At 38.1% G+C, this 15110-nt stretch overlaps 1 protein-coding gene across 4 annotated transcripts in view; it reads left to right on the top strand.

Moving 5' to 3' along the window:
* LOC117991625 (protein prickle-like) overlaps positions 1-15110 on the top strand; it is a 363781-nt gene that overhangs the window by 253885 nt on the left and 94786 nt on the right. The gene's annotated exons all lie outside the window — the stretch shown is intronic.

Below are 15110 nucleotides of genomic sequence, written 5' to 3'. Positions count from 1 at the left end.
ATGACATGATACGCATCACCCATGGAAGGAATTTACTTGATTGATATTTTTGTGGTAGGCATGTTTTTGTATGGTGACACCAATATCTCTTTTCAATCCTGTTTTAACCGACGTTGACAAAAGGACGGTTTCATTTTCTACTGTCCCACAGCTGGACAAAAGTCTCGCGCTCTCCTAAGGAGATTTTACCAAGCAATCAATAAAATACCTGTTAATTGGAGTCGACTACAGGTATGTTATAAACACTTTTCAACACCTGAACCTATTTTATGAATAGGAGTAAGTATAGTGGTAAAGTGATTGTGACGGGTCACACCCGACCCTTTCCACAATTTCTCTCCAGCATAAATTAACATTTTCTCAATAAAACCCTGACTTTACCAAAAAAACCGGCCAAGTGCGAGTCAGACTAGCGCACCGAGCGAGGCCTTCGTACTAGTCGTATTTTTTCGACATTTTGTACAATAAATACCTAGGTACCTAAATGCCAAATTTTATGATTCTATAGGTCAACGGGAAATACCTTATACCGTCTAGGATTCTTGACAAGCAACGAAGTGGTCCTAAATAAGGGTTCCGTTTTTTCCTTTTAAAGTACGGAACCCCAAATAGCATAACATATTTTGAAACAGTTTTTAATTTTGTGTACTAGCTTTTCTACACAAAAAGCTTTCATAAGAAACGATTCGATTGTTTTAGAAATTAAGCGCTTTGAAATGTATGATACGAGTAAGCGTCAAGTTGAAAGTTAAGTTCTGGTCTTTAGCAAAAGAGGAAAATAAAATCATTATATCCAAAAACATGCAGCCAATTGAATCTCGCATGTTCCTGTAAGGAGCCTTCAATTAGAGCGGCCGCCTTTTATGAAAAACTGACGGTCACTTATGTTTTTCAAAAACGGCAATTAAAAAAAAAACATCCATCCAACATCGTTTGCTGTAGTTTGTAATTTGTTGCTCGATTCTTCATACAAGCGTATTACACTGATCGTATTTTTTATCGATCTAGATCCTAAATCTAAGCCAGATGTCGATTTATCTCTCCATTATCTATGTCCGAAAACGATAGTAGGTACCTATCCTAGAATAATAAATACTATAGAACGCTGATGAAGTTACTTTTGTATGAAAACCGCGCGAGCCACCTCGCACACTATCTTAAAGAATAGCGTATTCAGCAACACAGCCATCGCGACTCTACTATTGGTCAAAAAATTACAAGCAAAAATCGTCTGTATCTTCTTAACGGTAGGGTTGATTTTCAAGTACCATTCAAGTATTGTATTGCCAGCTATGATAAAAATTTGCACAATAAATATTTTCAGTTCCTAATATCATGTTCCAAGCGTTGATGATTATTGTGCTTATTGTGCAAACATCTGAAAAACATGTTTCACTATATAAAGTACATGTCGCTCGAAGTAATCACTTTAAAAATAATTAATTAAATTATTGTGAAAATTTTTGTACGTCACTGGCAATACACAAGCCACTGACAAATAGTGATGTGTAACAATTGGAAGTCGATATCGATAATAATTATCAATACGTCATAATTATTGGCTATCTTAAAGGGCAGTTAAAGATGGTATGGCATTGTTTAAATTTATTTACATACATGACGATTTCTAACAGACTTTCGAAAAAAAGGTTCTCAACTCGACTTATATGTATGTTAAATATCAGTATGTACCTACCTAAGTTACCAATCTTCTCACTTCAGCCGAGATCCTGTTCTTACGATTTCAAAATCAATAATGCTACCGGAAATGTCTATAGTTAATTCAGTCATTCTTTAGAATACCTAGTCAATCCATGATATACCCGTCTTGTTTTGGCAAAGTATAAAATATGCAATCTATTGTTGTCCATCATCATCATGATCAATCCATCGCCGGCTCACTGCAGAGCACGGGTCTCTTCTCAGAGTGAGAAGGGTTTGGTCGTAGTCTACCACGCTGGCCATGTGCGGAATGATAGAATTTATATAAGTATATTGATAGACTAGATAGTAAATAGATCAGTCTGTCAGTCAGGCCGGAGGAAGTCTTATTATATAAATAGATCTACTATTGTTGTATTACTACCTACTATAAATTATGCTATAGTACTTAAACTTTTTTATAACAATAGGTACCACAAGAAGATTAACAAAAATACACTATCGATAAAATTATCGACACACGCAAGCCCAAAATTAAGAGCGTTGACGCGTGGGACCACTTCGCAAGTTCTTTGTTTGTTTGAAAATGAAGAAAATTTTTGTATGAATTTGTTTTGTTTGCTGGCCATCTTTTTTCCCCGACCGCAGCGATAATCCTTGAAGATACTTAGTGTATATCCCCTTATAGCAATAGCTTCTAATCTGCCTACAAGAATAGGAACAGAGACGGTATTAAAAGCCTTGGTGAGATCAATAATCACGCCTACTACTTTGTTCTTAGCTTCTATACGATTAACAATTTGATCAGTCAGAAGGTTGATGGTATCTTCTGTATACTTTCCCTTCCGTAAACCAAACTGATTCTCAGATAATAATATGTTATGTCTATTCAAGAAGCTGGCTGGCTGGTTGTTCAGAATTTTCTAGATGACATTTGAAAGCATTGTTAGCACTGAGATAGGTCTATAATTTGTAATTAAGGTACTCCAATAAATTTTGTACAATTGTGACTTTAAGGATTTTTTTTCTGAAAGAAAACCTTCAAGCTCTGTGCACATGTGCTTTCGGTGGCTTTAGTGCCCACAAGACAGTTCTTATATTCTTCTAAGTGACACTGTAAGACTATTCGTATGGACGTATTCGTATGGATAGCTTGGCCTTATGTTTCTTAGCATTGCTATGTCTATCTTCTCTTATTGTAGGCATTACGAGATACTCGTGTGTTTCCGATGTTTTAGTAAACCACTAAAACAAACGGGGCTTTGAGTATTTACCGTGTGAAAGACTGAGTTTTGATATCACTGTAGTTTTTGTATGTTAGAAATAAATGTCTTTGTTAGAAATAACCAGAGAATGTGTTTATTATATGTGTTTTTCGTGGTTATATGTTAACTAAAGACGCACTCAAAATCGTATAATTTAGTAAACGTCTTCCGCAAGAATAAGGATTTGATAGGATTATTATTTTTCAATAAAATTAATAATTCATTAGCAATAGATCTTTAAAAAAAGGCTTGTTCTTAAATATTTCAACCTTTTTATTCGTTATTACTCCTAATATCTGTAGCACTTCGCACATGAATAATTCCAAAAAAATCGGTAATTGTGTTGAACGCTCTTAACATTGTCAACCGATATAATTTTTCGAGATTATGCCTCGATCTACAAATATTTTAGTAGATTTTTATCTTATGGACGAAAGAAATTCCTTTATTTACCCGGACTCACATTTTTATTTCGCATACGACTTATAATTACAGTAAAACTCGGCATCTTTTCGAGTTTTGTACGGCAGCTCTAATCACGGTGACAATTGGGCAAAAATGGCCCATAGTAATGTGCTCAAAAGACTTTGATATGAGCGTTTGCTCATATCCGCGGCTCGCCTGCCCCGCCCACATGCTTCATCAAGTAGAGGGGGATTCCAACATCAATGGTACCTATAGACTATAGTTGTAGATGTACCTATTGAAAGTTATGCTCGATGCTCAGTAGTTGGTCGGTGATGGTTTGAGATGATGACGGTACACCAATTATTATGAAGACCTCCCTGACGCAGTGGTGAGCGCTGTGGTCTTATTAGTGGGAGGTCGCGGGTTCGATTCCTGGCAGGGGAAATTTGGGAATTATAATTTCGAAATTTTCTCTGGTCTGGTCTGTAAGGAGGCTTTGGCCGTGGCCAGTTACCACCCTGGCAAAGCCATGCCGCCAAGCGATATAGCGTTCCGGGACGATGCCGTGTAGAAACCAAAGGGGTGCGGGTTTAATAAAAACTGCCATACCCCTTCCAGATTAGCCCGCTTCTATCTTAGACTGCATCATCACTTACTACCAGGTGAGATTGCAGTCAAGGGCTAACTTGTATCTGAATTAAAATAAAAAAACAAGAGTGCCAAATGTCCAATATGGTAAATAAAAGTGATTCAACCTCTATGGATTCAACTGTCATGTTAACTTGATAAGTCTCTGTCAATTATTCCTTCTACATTATTCTTCTATTATTTTTAATTATTCTTCTATTCTATTGGATTTTTAAAACAAATCATTATTTAGTATTTAGGTAAATATGTAAATGTAAACGTTCTAATAATAAACAAGTCTCAGGCAATCCGCAACGAGTGACGAACAAATTTCACTGCGACGCGACAGATGTCCTGCGCCCGCGCACTGCACCACCAGGGCTGCCACTAAAGAGTAATAAAAACAATTAATTTAATAAGGTAACGCATATTCTTAATTTTATTGCTCACTTCAAAAAGTTTGGAGAGAATAAGCCAAGCGTAGAAAAATAAAAAAACTTAGTCCTAATAGACAAGAAAGAAAGAAAGAAAAACGTTTATTTTTTAAGGCTGTACCACACATTACCAGCTAGGCGTGGTTAGGTTAGGTTATCCCGGCGCCTCTTATACTTGAGTAGTAAAGTCAAAAGACCTCAAGTAGAAGAAGCGCCGGAATAAACCATGTCATGTGTGGCACAACCCGAAAAAAAAGGTCCCTACTCAGCATAAATGCCATATGTCTTGCACAAGTACAAAAACATACAGCGCTGGTTTTCAGTAGGAACCCTGATTCGGGTGGCGCCACGGAATTATTTCAATTGTACTTATCTAATCTATCTATTCTATATGTTAATAATATATACAAATTCACACATATTATACTTACTTATATATATATATATATATATATATATATATATATATATATAATTGGACACATCTATGCACATGTATAAGGTATGGCTATGATGTAACCTAAATCTTTCAAACACAAGAAACAAGCTTTCCTATGTAAAAGTATAATACCTCCGGCTTTGTCCGCGTAGACTACGTAAATTTCAACCCCCTTTTTTACCCCCTTCAGGGAAATTTCAACCCCCTAAGGTTGAATTTTCAAAAATCCTTTTTAACGGATTTCTACGTCTGATAGCTGCGATAGACATATTTTTTGGGGTCGGTGCCAATTGCCATTGTTGAGTCTCATAAAAATATGAAGTATAGACGATTCGTGCAGCTAATAAGCTAATTGGCACCGGCACCAAAAAATATTATTGTAGAACTACTAGGTGATGCCCGCGACTTCGTCCGCGTGGATTTAGGTTTTTAAAAATCCCATAAGAACTCTTTGATTTTCCGGGATAAAAAGTAGCCTATGTCCTTCCCCGGGATCCAAGCTATCTCTGTACCAAATTTCGTCAAAATCGGTTGAACGGATGGGCCGTGAAAGGCTAGTAGACAGACAGACAGGCACACTTTTATATTTATATTACCTAATACTAATATTATGTCATAACCCGGGTATCTTTAAAACAAGAGTGAATAGGCATCTTCTAAGTAAACGCGTCTCAACTTAGGCCACATCATCACTTGTTGTGACATTGATTGTGGTCAAGCGTTTGCCTATAATGAATTTAAAAAAAATACAATATGAAGTCATCGCCAACCCTAGCCGCAAGCGCCTTCCAAAAGCATCTATTTAACCTCAAAATGAACAGTTTTTGTGTAAGAGTTTTTATTTAAACTTACTGCCGTCTACTAATATTATGCTTATGTTACCATTTTTTCAGCCCTTATCTCCACCGGGGGTGTTTGATGAATAAAAAAAAATTTAGCCGTGGTTCTGGCGTATTAAAAAAAAGTTTTTTGTCTCTGGTCTCGCATATGGCGTAGCGCGTGCTACGTGCACATTGCGTACAATTTTTTTCGCATCCGATTCGAAATTTAAACTCCGCGGCACATGCGCGCGCGCTGATATAGATTTTTTCTTTCCGTTTTCTCTTATTTTTTCCCTTTTTTAGCGTCCATAGACATTACAACTCTTCAGCCTAACTAAAAGTACAGCTGATGGCAAACTACTTAGTCAAGTAGTTCAAGAAGACGAGCTAATATGAATTATAACAGGGAAGTAGAAAACCACGCGTCGTTGGTTGCATTGAATTATTATGTACTAACATAATTATTGGTTGAACATATATTATCGGATATGACCATAATTAATAGTTCGTCCTTTTCACTTCTATCCAATGTTAAGAGACTAGAAAGAGTGTCTTATGTTAGCTCAACTCAATGAGCAATATATAATGCAAGTAGACCAACCGGCGCGAACTGAATGGCGACCAAAAGCTTACCAACTCACAGACATACAAAATGAAGACTGCGTGGTGAATTTTCTCGTACCAAATAATCACGAAAATGTAGGTGCTAATTTAAACCATTAACTATTGTGAACTGTAAGCGACAGACGACTTGGCATGATTGGTTATGTATTACGTGGACTACACAAATTAAAAACCCCTATTTCACTTCCTTATGGGTTGAATTTTCAAAAATCTTTTCTTAGCGGATGTCTACGTCATAATAGCTATCTATCGCTTGGCCGTGCTGGCCTCCCATCCACCAGACCATCATGTCATCATGATGGTCTGGTGGGTGGGATGATGATGAAAGTATTTATTGGTCGTCGTCTGTAAGTAGTCTAGTCAGCCCGATTTATTAAAATTGGAACGTGTCAGCAGCCGACATGTTGGCACATCTGTTGAAGTTCTTTTTTCCTTTTTTTCACAAAAAACGCCGGCACCCGCGGCCCGCCCTTTGTTTATGGGCCATGAAAAAGTGATCATCAAATGCAACGCCTTATTGTTAGTTTTGTCTGTCCGACGTCATTTTTATAAGGTTGTTTGAATTCGTAGATAGCGCCAGTTTATTACGGGACATTAAAAAATTCGAGCTTTTTTAAGGCACTAGAAAGTCACTTTTATTTGTAGAGCTGAAAATGAAATGAGATTTCCACTAGGAGACTGGGTACAATTTTTATTGAGACTGGAGAACTTACCACTACTACTTACCATTTTAGACCTTCACTTACCACCAGGTGAGATGCAGTCAAGGGCTAACTTGTATCTGAATAAAAAATAAAAAAAAGATAACTTACCAATAAAAATTTAAGCATTTTCTAACAACCCTAGTTTGTGAAGGGGTTAATAATTACCTTTGGGGGTGTTGAGAATATATTTCAAACGCCTTATAGATGCTTATAGGTGATTAATTATTGTTTGTTTTCGAGGGCTAAAATGTAACCCGTTAACGTGTGAAAAATGTGTGTAAATTACATATTTGTTTTGGGTTAACTGCGGTTATGGTCGTTAAGACCCCCTTTATCAATTTTCTGTCATTCAGTTAGGTGGAGATAAATTTTTTCTTTTAAATAGTATGTATACCTACCTACTTTTCAGTTTAAATTAGGTATGTTTGATAATCTCAATTCTCAACCCAGCGCACTTCTGAGAATGGATCTCTTCTCAAAATGAGAAGGATTTGGACCATAATTCACTACACTGGCCAAGTGCGGTTTAGCAGACTTCTCACCCGTTCACAAAATGGACAGATATTAATCGCACATAACTGTGAAAAGTTAGAGGTGCGTGCCCGGGATCGAATCCCACACCCCCGAATTGACCATTAGGCTATGACCGCTTTACCCAACTCGTACGAGGGAAGTACAAATATTATAATGACGTAAGGTATTCTCGAGGAGTTTTCTCAGTAAATACTAAATACCTGTAAGGTATGAACTCTTCATAAGAAAAAAACCAGTCAAGTGCAAGTCGGACTCGCAAACGAAGGGTTCTGTACCATTGTAGGTAAGTATAGGTACTTACAAGAAATAACATTTTTAACTTTTTCTGTGACGTAACCACAAATTCACGGTTTTAAGATTTTTCGTTTACTTGTACCTAATATAAAAGACACTAGCTGATGCCCGCGCCTTTGTCCGCGTGAATTAAGGTTTTTAACAATCCCGTGGGAACTCTGGTTTTCCGGGATAAAAGTAGCCTATGTCACTCTCCAGGTCTTTGACTATTAACCCATGCAAAAATCACGTCAATCCGTTGCTCCGTTGTGACCTGATTGAAGGACAAACCAACAAACCAGTAAACACACCTTCGCATCCATATAGTATGGATCCATATAATATTATAAATGCGAAAGTGTGTCTGTCTGTTCGTCTGTCTGTCTGTCTGTTTGCTAGCCTTTCACGGCCCACCCATTCAACTGATTTTGACGAAATTTGGTAAAGCGTTAGCTTACATCTCGGGGAAGGACATAGGCTACTTTTTATTCCGGAAAGTTAAAGAGTTCCCACGGGATTTTAAAAACCTAAATCCACGCGGAGGAAGTCGCGGGCATCGTCTAGTTTATAACAAGAGTACTGATCGCTACAAGCTAAATTTCATAATTCTAGATCACCGGGAAGTACCCTATTGATGGACAGACTGACAACGAAGTGGTCCTATAAGGGTTCCTTTTTTTCTTTGTAGATACGGAACCCTAAAAATAGTAGTTTAGGCTCAAATCTAGCCGCTACTCAGACGGGTTGAACGCCCTCAGGTGGGCGACACTAATTTGGTAACGAAACTTTGACATGACGACTCCGTGCGTTACATTTGGTTATACCGAGTTTGCTGATTGTAATTTATCGATTAATCGTTTACACATCGATATAAATGACAAGATATGGTCAAGCGAATAAAATTTTTCACGGGTTTGGAACCAAATAAATCAGCGCCACCTCTTAGATACTAATGAACGACCCGTTTGAAATCCAGACGTCACTGAGGTTGCATTGGTGCTAAAGCACCAATGAGTCGGTGCGATTTTGTTTGTTCAATAACCCTGTCCATACAAAGTAATATATAAGTCAATGCGTTTACATGATTTTACTGTGTTGTGATACGAAACCCTTTGATTTGGTTGACTAGACCCAATTACTAGATCAGATACCTACTTATTTTTTTTTCGATTTCAATGTAATCACTAGCTACAGTAGCTACTCGGCAGAAAATATTGTACATCGACCTTTTAGAAATATAAACAGGTTTCGGAGAGCGGTGTCTCTATCATTGTGACCGACAAAACATCACAGGTATGAGTGTCAGAGACAATAATGCTCTACAATGCCGAAATTTCGTTCTAAAGGTCTATGTACAATATTTCTTGCCGGCTACTGTACAGTACGCGGCAGAAAGTAATGTACATCGGTCTTTAGAATGACATTTCGGCTTTGTAGAGCGTTGTCTCTGTCACTCATACCTTTTTTTTATTATTTTTTATTCATTATAGGCAAACGCTTGACCACAATCACACCTGATGGGAAGTGATGATACGGCCTAAGATGGGACGCGTTTACCTAGAAAATGCCTATTCACTCTTGTTTTAAAGATACCCGGGTTGTAATTGGTAGGAAACACATATCGTGGAAGATTATTCCAAACCTTAGCCATGAGTATGAGGAATGATGACGCAAAACGTTTCGTGCGTGTAGATGGGATGACGACATAAGGATGGAAACTCGCCCTACGTCTTGCGTCTACCTATATGATGTTTTGTCGGTCTCAATGACGGGGACAACGCTCTACAAATCTTCTATCTCCTTCTAAATGTCGATGTACATTACTTTTTGCCGCGTACTGTAATTAGGTATTCACTTTCAGTCGAGACGAATATACAAAAACATAGGTAATTAGGTATTCACTTTCAGTCGAGACGAATATACAAAAACATAGGTAATTAGGTATTCACTTTCAGTCGAGACGAATATACAAAAACATAGGTAATTAGGTATTCACTTTCAGTCGAGACGAATATACAAAAACAGTACTATAAATTGAGATAAGTAATGTAACTTGGTAACTAAGAATCCCCTAAAAAGTGCTGCGAAGGGCAAAGCCTGGAGCCCATTGGCGGGTCGTTGGCCCCAGATGATGAATATATTTGGCAAGATCCGACGGTTAGTACTTACTCCGCAGAGCCTTGTAGAGACGGGAAACGTGATGCCTTTTGAACGTAGACGTAGTTATGGGAAAATTACTATCGATAACAACTTATCGTAAGATAATTTTTTTTCGTTTGGGGAGGAGGAAAATTTTTATGGATTACCTCAGTGTTTCGGGCATGCCGACTCCGTTGGAGATGCTTCCCAATGGCCACGGACTAAAAACTCCTCCCGTCCTTCGCTGTATCTTTTTTTTTAAATAGATATAGCGAGCAAACGAGCAGGCGGGTCACCTGATGTTAAGTGATTACCGCCGCCCATGAACATTTGCAGCACCAGAGGAGCCGCCGATGAATTGCCGGCCTTTTAGGAATTTGTTGGTCCGCCCCTTGAATAACCCCATGCAGGATCTTTCAGGTCTTTGCATTTTATCTGAAACTATTAAGATTAAGTAAATGATAAAAACACAGTCAAGTGCAATTTGGACTCACACATGAAGGATTCCGTACCACAATATAAGAAATAACACTTTTTAATAAATAAAAAATGTGATGTAACCGCAATTTCACGGTTTCAGAATATTTATTGCCTTTGCTTGCTAAACAAAAGCAAAAACTTAATTTGCTATCCACTGACACAAACAAATAAAGTAAGTTCTATACAACATCATTATATTTACTTGTGCTATACGACATTGCTACCTGCCATCCTTCAACACGACACTATCCTTCCAGAGACGACGGGTTCCTTATTTTCTCTCGAGTTACGGAATCCTAAAACTAACAAGAAATTAAATTTTAGATAGGCAATTAAAGTGTAGCTTACTTTAAAACACTTTAGCTCTCTTCAATTTTAAATATCAATCTTAATATAAATATCGATATATTTATTTTCGTCGACCGTCCAACACTAGGAAGTAGGAAGTACAGAACTGCCGGCGTTCTTGGAGAGTTCCCAAATATCTAGAGTCACAGACCGCTGTATGTCTTAGCGCTCAGTAAATCCCATTAGCTAAATGTCTATCCTTCGCCAAGGTCTAGGCTTCCCAGCGAAGGCTGCAAGCCAAGGCCACAGTATAAACAGACATACAGTAGTCCAGCTCCTTTGATCTCGTGGTAAATGGCGACCAGGGTCTAACATGCGCCCCGCGAGAAAATTTTGTCTACGCATTATCTCGTGTTTTTTCATACAAATAAGACGAGTAAATGCGTAGACAAAATTTTCTCGTGGTGCGCATGTTAGGCGTGATCTCAGCTGTGCTAGTGACGTCAAGCCCCCAAGGGTGAGAGTGAGCGTAAGTGACAAGGAGGAGACATAAAATAATTTGTAGGGAGTCTAGAAAGCGTCCCGGGAAACGCCAAGAGCAAGTCAAAGTCAAAACGTTTATTCAAAGTAGGTAAAAAAATTACGTTTTTTGATAGTCAGTTTGCTTTTATAAGATGATGATATGGTGATAATTTTTACGCGAACTTAAAACTAAAGCTACTAGGGTACCTACCAAACGGGCGCCCTCCTGCGATTCGGCCCATATAACCGAGAGCTTGCTGGGGCCATGAGTCGTGGAGAGTGTCCACTGACCCTTCAACATAGGGCCCTAACTACGTAGGCCAGTTCGGGTCCGCACGATTGCTCTGTAGTCTGTACTAGACGGCTTCGTCAAACCTCTGTATGCAATATCGTATCCGGACTCAGCGCCAAGGCTATTCTTTAGCATGTTGTAAATATTAATGTATTTTCTTCTGCCAACAATTTTAGCAACATGTTCCTCGTTACGGAGAAAATATGATCATGTGTACTTGTGCCACGACAAGCGGTGATAGCCTAGTGGTTCAAACTTGTGACTCTTTTTCGACGGGGTTCGGGTTCCGGCGGGGTGATTACGTATCTCGCGATCATTGCTGTCAAACGTCCGGCTAGAGAGAGACAGCGAAATAAGAAGAAGAGAGACAGCAAATGAACTGTCGCGTTGCTGTCGCTACTGCAACGTTTTACGTAATCACCCCGCGGGTCTGTGTCCACCTAATGGGGGGTCTTCTAAGCTTCGCTTTCCGGTGCCAGGTCGACATTCTAGCATCTTGATCCCTTGAGCTATGTCGGTTAGTCTGGTTCTCCTACTTATCTCCTCATTTCTGATTTGATCTGATTGATATCATCATCTTACAAATGCAAACCGACTATTAAAAAGCGTAATTTTTTACCTACTATGAATAAACGTTTTGACTTTTGACTTTTATATTTCGGAGAGTGTGCTCAGGAACTTTTCGATCTTGTCCCCCCTTCACCATTTCACCACCGAACCGCAAGACGTCGGGCGAGTTTCCACATCCCATCTACACGCTCAAAACGATGTAGTTGTAGACACCCGATAAGAAATATTCTTTTTTAATTCAATCCTTAGAGGAACGGACGAAGTCGCGGGCATAATCTAGTTTACAAGTAAAGATAAAAGGATCCATTTCATGTAGCTGCGCCAATTTTACTAAACGCCATGATGTATGTCTGGTGGGTCGTTTTTACTCTGTTTTGTGCCGCTAATGCAGCGAGTGGAAGGATTTATACGCCGATATCGTGGCACGTGACAGACGGACCGACGGATATATATTGCCGAGAAACAATGTAAATTATATGGACGCATTGAATCAAATAAATGTGTTCGAAAACTATATCATCTTGACGAAAGATCTGCGGAAGGATCTGGGAACACACTGTCTCATAAGGAAACTATAATCTATTATAATGTCATTTATATTAAAGGTTTCAACCCTTTTCGTTCTGCGAGGAGAGCAGTTTTCAGTAGTGTGCCGGGTGACAGATTGATGATGATGATGATGATAAAAGAAATACCCCTGTCCTGCGCGAAATGTCGCGCGAATCAGCGCACTCCTTTATTTACGTCTGCGTATTTATAGCGCGGTATAATTAGAAGCGCAATCAGCGCGCGGGAATCTTACAATATTAGCGGAAGTCCAAAATATAAATACCATTGATATCAAAACCAAAGAATAACACCTTCCGAGCGTTGAAGAAAAACTGTGCACTCCACTCCTTAATTTTCCTGTGCTACTTATTTCAAAATTGCGCATTCTTGAAAAGGCCTATGTCCAGCAGTGGATGCATACAGGATTAGATTAGATTATTTATTAATTGCAAAATTGTAGGGTTTTAGAATTATAAAAGTCCAATTACAATTCAATGGATGGTTTAAAATATTTTGTATAGAACCTATAAATTTAGTGGGGTATGAAATGTTAAATTACTATCGTGTAGGTATGTGTATGGTGTCCGTTTTTATTTTCGTTAACAAATCGCAAAAACCTTGTCGAAGAAACGCGTAAGCGACGCGATTCGCTCGGCGTTTAGACCTGCTGGAGGTAGGTTATTCACTCCTATCATGATGTCATTGTCAGTTCGCGATAACAAGATTGTGTTTGTCGCGTGTATTGCGCCTCTTGCGTATCTCAGCGACAAGCTAATTGCTTACCTTTTAAGTGAACTAGGGAAAACTAAAGCATACAGCTGCATAGTGCCACCAAAGATAATAAAAGGCAAATAATAATAATTATCTCTTTATTTCAGATAAGTAGGTATACCGCACTTAAAAAAATATTAATCTTTAATTCTGAACTTTATATCTAAATATATAAAAGGAAAAGGTGACTGACTGACTGACTGATCTATCAACGCACAGCTCAAACTACTGGACGGATCGGGCTGAAATTTGGCATGCAGATAGCTATCATGACGTAGGCATCCGCTAAGAAAGGATTTTTGAAAATTCAACCCCTATGGGGGTGAAATAGGGGTTTGAAATTTGTGTAGTCCACGCGAACGAAGTCGCGGGCGTAGGCTAGTCTTTAAATTCTTAAGAACTGTATATCTTATTTTTTGGTATACCTATGGGCCCGGCGCTAAAAATCTGCTTTATTATTTTTGCGTCGAATAATAACAAAAGGTAATAGCCATTTTTTTTATTACAAGTGAATTTATAGTAATTAAATCAACATTTAAGCCAATTTTCAAAGGTAAGATCATTAATGTTCGCAGTAAATTGCACATTGTGGTCGCTCCGTACACACCTGGACAAAAAATCAATTAAATGTATAACATTTTTATTTTCACAATTTTAAACTCCGATAGTGATCTGTTCACACGATTAAATAGAAATTAATTTTATATGCACTACCACATACAAAGTTACGTTCGAGTTGTTCATGAGTTGCCCTATTCGTATTCAGGAATATCGTCTTTATGCGTAGTACAGATAAGATTTTAATTAGCATGTACAGTTTTTATTCTATTTAAGGTTTTCAAGGTGTATTGTTCTCAAGGCAAATGAGAATGTGACAAGGAAAAACTGTCGCCAAGCGTATCTTAACTAAGATCTAAGATGTAGTGAAAATTACTATTTAATGTATTTTAACGATTCTTTTGTTTGTAATGGATTGTGTATTTTATGTTATTTTTATTGTAAAATGCATCGGTTTGCGTTGTGATTGTTTTATAATTTAAGGCTTGTTTAATAGACCTTTCTTACCTGTAGATTAATTACATATTTTACTGTTAAAGCTTAGCCATAAAAATATAGTGAAAAAATGAGTGCTTAGCTAATCCACCTGTTTGGTGTGCTAAAAGTCTTTCAAGCAATAATGTATGTATTAGGATTTAGGATTGATAAGGATAAGGTCAGTATGTAGATAAGTAAAAAAAATGTTACAGTCAGTGGGGACTATCAACAGAAGGGAAAACTTAAACCTGTGGAAAACTTGACACTTCCATTGAAAATTGACCCTTAATAGGGTGCGCTAAGGAACAAAAGCCAATAAAATTAGTATGTCGGTAACGCAACCTTGAAGTTTGTACCCATCTCGAAATCAACCAACGCACCAAAAGAAGTTTTCATCTCAAAAATCCCAAATTGAAATTGTCAAATCACAATGTCTATGAACATACAAAGCACCATTTCAATTATTTAGCAAAGATCTACAGTATCGATTGTCCTTAGCAATGATCGACAGCGAATCGATTTGGCAAAGCACGCGAAGTGTCGAACGGCGCTTGGCAATAGCCCGCAAATAGCGCAGCCCCCCAACAGACCGACGAACAGACCTACGAAACTATCAGATAGTCTCGTGTTTGTCTGGAAAATATTTGACCGCCGTAAATTAATTATTATTAAT

Source organism: Maniola hyperantus, chromosome 20, assembly GCF_902806685.2.
Source record: "Maniola hyperantus chromosome 20, iAphHyp1.2, whole genome shotgun sequence".
NCBI classification, from domain to species: Eukaryota; Metazoa; Arthropoda; class Insecta; order Lepidoptera; family Nymphalidae; genus Maniola; species Maniola hyperantus.
The sequence above is the reverse complement of the archived record's forward strand: the minus strand, read 5'-3'. Positions and strand labels throughout refer to the sequence as shown.